Consider the following 9,168-nt stretch of genomic DNA (forward strand, 5'->3'; position numbering starts at 1 on the left):
GATTTCCAAAAGCCCTACCTCCAAATACCATCACAGTGAGGATTTGGTTTCAACATCTGAATTTTGAGGCACACAAACATTTAGTCTATAGCAAATACCTAGAAACAAACTTAATAAGAAATGTCCAAAACCTTTATTAGAAAATATTTATAACACTATGAAGGAACAAATGGAAAGGTAATTCATGTTCTTAAACAGGAAGATTCAAAATTATTAAGATGTCAAATTAATTTATGATGTTAGTATAAACATTAAAATACCATTTTTCCTCTTTTCCTGATACTAGACAACTGAATTAAAGTTCAAATGGAAAAATAACAAGCAAGCATAGCCAGGATATCTCTGAAAAGGAAGAACAATGATGTGGGACTATTGCCACAATAATGCTCTGTAAAAAGACAAAATGAACATTTATGTATCAAATTTAGAGTCTGTGGGTCATTTGAGAAGTTCTACAATCTGCATCAGGCTCTGTTGATCTCAACTAGGCTAGCTCATGTGTCTGTACAAAGTTTATGGCTTGTCTAGAGATTGGCTACTATAGGATGCCTTGACTGGGAGGACCAGGCTCATTTCTACTTCTCTCACATCCTTCCAAGGCTAGCTTAGGTATGTTCTTGTAGCAGTGGCTCGGGTCCAAGGGAGGAAACAGAATAGGCAAGAACTTTTTCAAGTCTCTTCTTATATCAAGTTTGCGAGTATCCTGTTGGTTAAAGCAAGTTATATGGCCACATTCAGAGTCAATATGAAAGGGCACTATCAAAGGATGTGGATACATAGAGACCATGAAAAATTGGGGTCATTAATGCAATCTACCACCAACAACGACTCAAAATCTAGAATCCATAAAAGAAAACATAGATAAATTTGTTTACATAAAATTAAATAAAACTTCCCTGGAAAAAAATCCATTAGCAAAGTCAAAGTATAACATATTGGGGAAAACCACTGACAAATGATATAATTCACAAGTGTCTAATCTCTCTATTTATATATAATAACATTCTAGAAATCAAGGAAAAGCCAATAATCCAACAGAAAAATATAGGATACAAATAGACACCTCACAGAAAAAGATATAAAATTTACACTTAAACATATGAAAAGATGCTCAACCTCACTTGTAAGAAGAGAAATGTAAATTAAAACTACCATAAGATACCATTTCTTACTTATCACATTGTAAAAAATCTAAGTCTTTAATAATACACTTTGTTGGTGAGGCTGCAGTAAAACTGATAAACTCATACATAGGTGGTAAGTGCAAAATGGTATACCTATGGTGGGAAATTTTGGCAATATCTACCAGTTACAAATATAATTATCGGAATTTATCCTACATAACTATCTGCATATGTATAAAATGTCTATTCATTACGGCACTGTTTGTAATACCAAAGGACTAAATACATTCCAAGCATACATCAGTAGGGGACTGCAGTCATTTAAAAAAAAAAAACTATTGTAAGAATTTAAATTCTCTTTTATTAAGCCACAGGTCAAGCCATGTTCTTAATCCAACTTAACTAGCAATAAAGATGACTTTTGATCAAGAAAACATTTTTAATAAATAAGTTCTCTCTCTCTTACTATCTCTACTTTTCTCTCTCTTTCTGATATAATGATTTTATAATGACCATTACAGATTTTTAAATATTTTAAGACCCACAATCTCAGGAACATGTGTCATAGAAAACTTGTATTTTAAAAATTTTAGTTACAGCACTTACAAAATTGGTGAATAAATTAATATTATTTATTTTGATTCTACAATGTTCTTATAAATTACTTCATGTTTAGGAAATTCATGTTATTAAAGCCTTAGAAAATTAGATGGCTACTTTCTTGGCAGTGCTGAATCTGAATGTTTGTGAATAAATCTTTTGTACAAATGAAAAACAAAACAGAGCTACTGTATATACACATAATGTAATACTTTGAATAAGTACTCTATATGCTTCCATACAGTGACTTTCTATGTACAGGAAAGTCTAATGCTCTGATATAGAAAGACCTCCAGGATGTATTATTAGGAGAAATAAGCAACATGTTTAACAGAATATACAGTATGTCACCTTTTGTGTAAGAAACGGGGAGATGGACTAAGATACACTTATGTTTGGGGTGTCTGAGTGGTTTAGTCAGTTAAACATACCACTTCAGCTCAAGTCAGGATCTCGCAGTTTGTGAGTTCAAGTCCCACACTGGGCTCTCTGCTGTCAGCGTGGAGCCCATTTTGGATCCTCTGTCTCCCTCTCTCTGCCCCTCCCCCACTCATGTGCACACACATGCACTCTCTCTCTCTCAAAAATAAACATTAAAAATATAAAAAAAGATACATTTATGCTTGTATTTGCCTAAAGAAATACTGGAAGAATACAAAACTAATTAATAAAACTGGTAACTGTGAATCAAAACAGTATGGTCATAAAGATAGGCACATAGATCAATGGAACATAATAGAGAGCCCAGAAATAAACCCATGATTGTATAGTCAATTAATCTATGACAAAAGAAGCAAGAATATATAAAGGGGAAAAGACAGTCTCTTCAACAAATAGTGCTGGGAAAACTGGATGGCTATATGCAAAAGAATAAAATTGGACCATTTTTCTTATACCATACACAAAACAAATTAAAAATGGAATAAAGACCTAAATGTGAGACCTGTAACCATAAAACTCCTAGAAGACAACATAGGCAGTAATTTCTTGGACACCAGCTATAGAAACATTTTTCTAGATAAGTTTCCTCAAGCAAGGGAAACAAAACTCAATTAAACTATTGGGACTATACCAAAATAAAAAGCTTTTGCATGGCAAAGGAAATCATCAATAAAGTGAAAAGGCGACCTATTGAATGGTAGAAGATATTTGCAAATGATATATCTGATAAGGGGTTAATATCCAAAATATATAAAAACTTACACAATTCCTCTCTCTCCATTTCTCTCTGCCTCTACCCCCCTCAAAATAAATAAATAAAAATTTAAGAAATATAGGAGCACTTGTTTGGCTCAGTTGGTTAAGTGTCTGACTCTTAATTTCAGCTCAGGTCATTATCTCGGGGTTTGTGAGATTGAGCCCTGTGTTGGGCTCTGCACAGAGCCTACTAGGGATCCTCTCTCTCCCCCTCTCTCTGCCCTTCCCCTGCTCTAGATCTCTCTCTCTCTCTCAAAAATAAATAAATAAATAAATATTAAAAAAGAACTTACACAACTCAACACGAAGAAAAAAACAATATGATTAAAAAATGGGCAGAGGACCTGAATAGACATTTTCCAAAGAAGACATACAGGTGGCCAACAGACCTATGAAAAGATGCTCAACATCACTAATTATCAGGGCAATGTAAATCAAAACTTCAATGAGATATCACCTCATACCTGTCATAATGGCTAGTATCAAAAAGACAAGAAAAAACAAGTGTTGGAGAGGAGGATGTGGAGAAAAAGGAATTCTTGTGCACTATTGGTGGGAATGCAAATTGGTGCAGCCACTGTGGAAAACAGTATAGAGATTCTTCAAAAAATTAAAAATAGAATTATATGATCCAGTAATTCTATTAGTGGGTATTTACCCAAAGAAAATGAAAACACTAATTCAAAAAGATACCTGTACCTCTATGTTTATTGCAGCATTATTTACAATAGCCAAGATGTGGAAGCAACCCAAGTGTCCATCAATAGATGAATGGAGATATATATTCTCACATCTTTTTTATTTTATTAAAAAATTTTAATGTTTATTTTTGAGAGAGAGAGAGAGACAGAGTGTGAGTGGGGGAGGGGCAGAGAGAGAGGGAGACACAAAATCTGAAGAAGGCTCCAGGCTCCACGCTGTCAGCACAGGGCCTGAACTCATGAACTGTGGGATCATAACCTGAGTTGAAGTTGTATGCTTAACTGACTGAGTCACCCAGGCACCGCTCACATCTTTTTTCTTTTAATGTTTTCTATTTATTTTTTAAAGAGAGAGAGCATGAGAGGGGAAGGGGCAGAGAGAGAGGGGGCAGAGGATCCAAAGTGGGTTCTGTATTAACAACAGTGAGCCCGATATAGGGCTCCAACTCCTGAACCACGAGATCATGACCCGAGCCAAAGTTGGACGCTCAGCCGACTGAGCTACCCAGGCTCCCCTCACATCTTCTTTATATATATACCACATCTGTGAGTGTTCTGCAAGAGGAGGAAACATTTCTAATAAATTTTAACTTGATAAATGAGTGATGTCTTGCAATATGAGTAGTATGTGATGCAAAATGTCATATGATCACAACTGAGCTAATGGTCCGTCTCCCTCGCGTGTGCTCACTGTGGGGTTGTGGGTGATCATCTCCCATGCTTGGATGCTCAGCTCAGTTTCAGGCCATGGTGTTTGGCAGAAATCAGTGATTTTTCAGAAAGTTGGAAGGTGCCCACAACCGGCACTAGTGTATTTTTTGTCACTTCAAAGCACCTATGGACAGTCCTTTGCTTTTCCACATGAGTAAGCCTAGGAATGTTTTGCTTTATTCTAGGTCAGGCTGCCTGCAGATATAGACTCTTTCCTCTGCTGCCTTATTGCCAGTTACATTAAATACAGTATATGAAAAGAATTTATTAATACTGGACTGTAGTCAACATCCATGTGAGCATATACAATGGCTCCCATGCAGAAAAAGATTTCATTGAGCCAATAGACAGCAGTGATTCCATTAGTAATAGTGAAAGCTGTCTTACACAATAACCCTCCTCTCTCTTGTCTCTCTCACACCAGCAATTAAGGTTTTCAAAGGTAAGTGCAGGTTAATGTTTATTTTTCTTTATATTTTGTATTTTCTTTATTATTTTATATTATATTATAGTATTGTAATTATTTTTATATGAATATTTTTGGGTTGTGGAATAAATCATCTGAGTTTCCATTATTTCTTATGGGGAAATTCACCTTGATATACAAGTGCTTTGGATTAAAAGCATGCTTCTGGAAAAAATTATGCTTGCAAACCAAGGTTTTACTGCATAAATACAAGTATATAAAAAAATATATATATATACACAGTATGTATATATATTTGCATGTTACATATATATATATATTTGCATGTATATATGTATATATGTACATATATCTCACATCTTCTTTATATATCTTTATATATATATACATATAACATCTTATTTATACACACACACACACACACACACACACACACACACACATAATGGAATACTATGTAGCCATAAAAAGAATGAGATCTTGTCATTTGCAACAACATGGATAGACCTAGAGGGTATAATGCTAAGTGAAATAAGTCATTCAGGGAAATACAAACACTATATTTCACTCACCTATGGAATTTAAGAAACAAAACAATTGAACAAACAAAAGAGACAAACAAACAAAAACCCCAGACTCTTAAATACAAAGAACAAACTGGAGGTTGCCAGAGGGGAGGTGGCTGAGAGGAAGGGTGAAATAGATAAAGGGGATTAAGAGTACACTTATCCCAATAAGCACTGAGTAATGTATAGAATTGTTGAATAATTACATTGTACACCTGAAACTAATATAACACTGCATGTTAATTATACTTCAATAAAAAACAAATGAAAAAAAAAAAAAACCCTGGTAACTGCTGAGGTGTGTATGGTGGCAACCAGGTGGAATGGACAAGAATGACACTTCTTAAAGTATAATTTTTATATGGTTTTGATTTTCAAATTTATGTTTATTATTTATTCAAAAAGAAATAAATTTAAAATATTCACAATAATAGGAAGAATTGCAAAGCAATTTGGAATTAAATTAGTAAAAACACAAAATTCTAAAGAGAAAACTTGAAATTCTTAATAAAGAACCCAGATAGGTGAATTGAACAAATGAGATATTTCATGTTCTTGGATAAGATGAGTTAATATTTTGATGATGTCAACTCCCTCAATTTAATCTATAAATTTAGTGTGATTCTAATAAAAATTCCAGGTGGATTTCTGAAGAGCTTGATAAACACTTTCTAAAAATTATGTGGAGACATAGCTAAGACAATACTAAAAGAAGACTACAATAGAGGTACTTGCCCTATTAGATGTTATGATATATTACAAAATATCAAAAATAAGGTAGTATTAGTAGAAGTGTGTGTATGTTTCATAATATGTGACAAAGGTGGCACAGCAAATCAGTGAAAAAGTAAGAATTGTTGAAACATGGCTCATTGTGCAGAAAAAATAAAATTGCATCCTTACTTATCACTTCATATGATAGTGGATTCTAGGTAGATTAAAACCTAAGGGTGAAAGGTAAAACCATAAAGTTAATGGGAAAAGAAGTAGGAGAATATCTTTGTGATCTGGGAGGAGGGAAATACTTTTTAAATCAAACCCCCAAACCAAAAACCATAGAGCAAAAATTTGATGGATTTGATTATATAACCATTTCTGTTTAAAAAAAAAAGGTTAACATGGACAAAGTTAAAATAGGGAGAGAATATTTGCAGTGTCTGAAACTGATAGGATACTAATAGCTAGACTATATAAGGAACTCTAGCAAATAGATAGGAAAGATAGGAATCTCAATGGAAAAAATGGGCCAACTATACAAGCAGGCAATTTACAGAAGAGGCATTTAACACACATATAAAGAGATGCTAAAAAATTCATTAGTAATCAGAGAAATGCAAACTAAAAATAAGATATTACTTTATACTTGTTATACTGGCAAAAACTAGAAATCTGGAAAATGTCAAGTGTTAGTAAGCATGTAGGGACACAGGAATCCTTGTACATTGATGGTAAAACTGTGGACTGGTGTAGCTCTCTCTGAGAACCATCTAGCAGTATGGATGTTCTTAGTCAAACTAAGTACATGCACACTTTATGATGCAATCATTCTGGTTCTGAGTGTATGTTCTAAAAGAAATTCTCATACAGGCCAATAAGGGGACATGCACAAGAGTGTTCATCACAGTATTATTTGTGGTATCAGGGAGCTGGAGGCAATCTTGCTGTCCATCACTGGGGGAATATTCAAGGAAAATAGGAAGGCACACTGTAGTTAGCATGAGCAAGTAGAGCAATGGATTGGATATGTACACAGTCATATGGATAGACTTTAAAAACACAAAGCCAAATGAAAAAAAATAAGAAACGAGATACCGTTTATATAAAATAAAAATGCACACATAAAGCTTCCTCCATAGTGGCACAACCTGATGTTATGTTCCTCTTGAGGTGATACCATATGAAACAAATGATTATTGCTGGAAATATTTAACCTGAATCTAATCATGTCAAAAGAGCAGATGAATTTAGAATGTGGGACATTCTGCAAGAAACTGCCTGGACTCTTCAAAAACATTAGTGGAATACAAAACACACAAAATATAGGAGTACTATTCTATATTAAAAGAAGTTAAAGCAATACAACAACCAAACATAATGCATAAAATTTGGTTAGATCCTGGGATCAAAAATGACTAGATCTAAAAATATTTTGGCCACAATTTGAAAATTTGAATATAAGGTACCTTTGATGGTATTATTGAATTGTTGTTAAATTTTCTTAAGTATGATAAGGGTATTGTAGTTGAATAGGAGAATGTCCTTATTCTTGTAGATGTTGCCAAAGTATTTAGGGGTGAAGTGTTACATTGCCTGCAACTTTTAAATGGCTCATCAAAAAAGAAAATGTATACATACACATAAAAAGAGAAGTAGAGCAAGTCTGGCAAAATATTAAGGGTATATGGGTTTTCATTGTCCTATTCTTTCAAGTGTTCTGAATTTTCAAAATGTGAAACATAAAAATTTGGGGGAATTACATGAACATAAAACAGCAATACATATTTTGCAAGAACACATATAAAGAAAAAATCTGCATAAAATACCATAGAATGGATGCCTACAGGCGGGAAATAAGAGTTTGAAGTAGAGATTAAGGTGAATTAAATAAAAACAAAACAACAAAAACCTCTCCGTAAAGTAGTTCATATTCATTGACTACACAGAAAACACAGAAAAGCACAATAAAGACAACAAAATTCACCAATAATCTCATTTTCTCTGTCAGTAGTCTCAAAATATGGTACTTGGACAAGCAGCAGCTGCAGATGATTCTCCTCTTCCTCCCCCTCTTTCTTCTTCATCATCATCATCATCACTTGGAAACTTGTTAGAAATTCAAATTCCTGGGCCCTACCAGACTTAGTGAAACAAAACCTGGACGTAGGGCCCAGCAATCAGTGTTCTGACAAGCCCTCCTAGATTTAACCATCATTAATTTTGTTATAGATACTTGTAGTCTTTCTAAAAAGATTATGTAATATTTCAGGCATACAAATAGGTATAGAGAATAACATAACACACACCCATGTACTTACTACCTGGATAAAATATTGGATAAACAATTGAAATCCTCTGTGTATGTCTCTCTCATTCTGTTCCTTTGTTTTCTTCTCTGGACCTAATCACAATTCTGCATTTGGTATTTAATTCCCTTGTCTTAAAAATATTGGTTATATATTTATATAATCTATAAATAACACACTGCATTGTTTTATAGATTAAAAAAAAAAAAAACTATATATGGTCACCTGGCTGGCTTAGCCGGTAAAGAAAGCATCTGATTCTTGATCTCTTGCGGTCAAAAGTTCAAGCGCCACGGTGGGTGTAGAGATTACTTAAAAATTTATTTAAAAATCTACATATCCTTCTACAATTTGTATTTTATCTCAGCACTGTGTTTTTGAAATTTATCTGGGTTGAAATATGCATCTGTTTCATTTTTTTGCTGCTGTATAGCTGTACTACAATTTATTCATTCTGTTGGTGAACTTTTAGATTGATATTTCTTCTCTATTACAAACAGTTATGCAATGAATTTTCTTGCACATGCCTCCTTGTGCATATGCTTAAGAATTTCTCTAGGACAGGGGCACCTGGGTGGCTCAGTCGGTTAAGCGTCTGACTTTAGCTCAGGTCATGATCTTGTGGTTCATGAGTTTGAGCCCAGAGTAAGGCTCTGTGCTGACAGCTCAGTGCCTGGAGGGTGCTTTGGATTCTGTGTGTGTGTGTCTCTCTCTGCCCCTCCCCCACTCTCACCTGTCTCTGTCTCTCTCTCTCAAAAATAAACATTAAAAAAAAAAAGAATTTCTCTAAGAGTCTAGAGGTTATATACATCATTACCA

This window comes from Leopardus geoffroyi, chromosome X (assembly GCF_018350155.1).
Source record: "Leopardus geoffroyi isolate Oge1 chromosome X, O.geoffroyi_Oge1_pat1.0, whole genome shotgun sequence".
Classification (NCBI taxonomy): Eukaryota; Metazoa; Chordata; class Mammalia; order Carnivora; family Felidae; genus Leopardus; species Leopardus geoffroyi.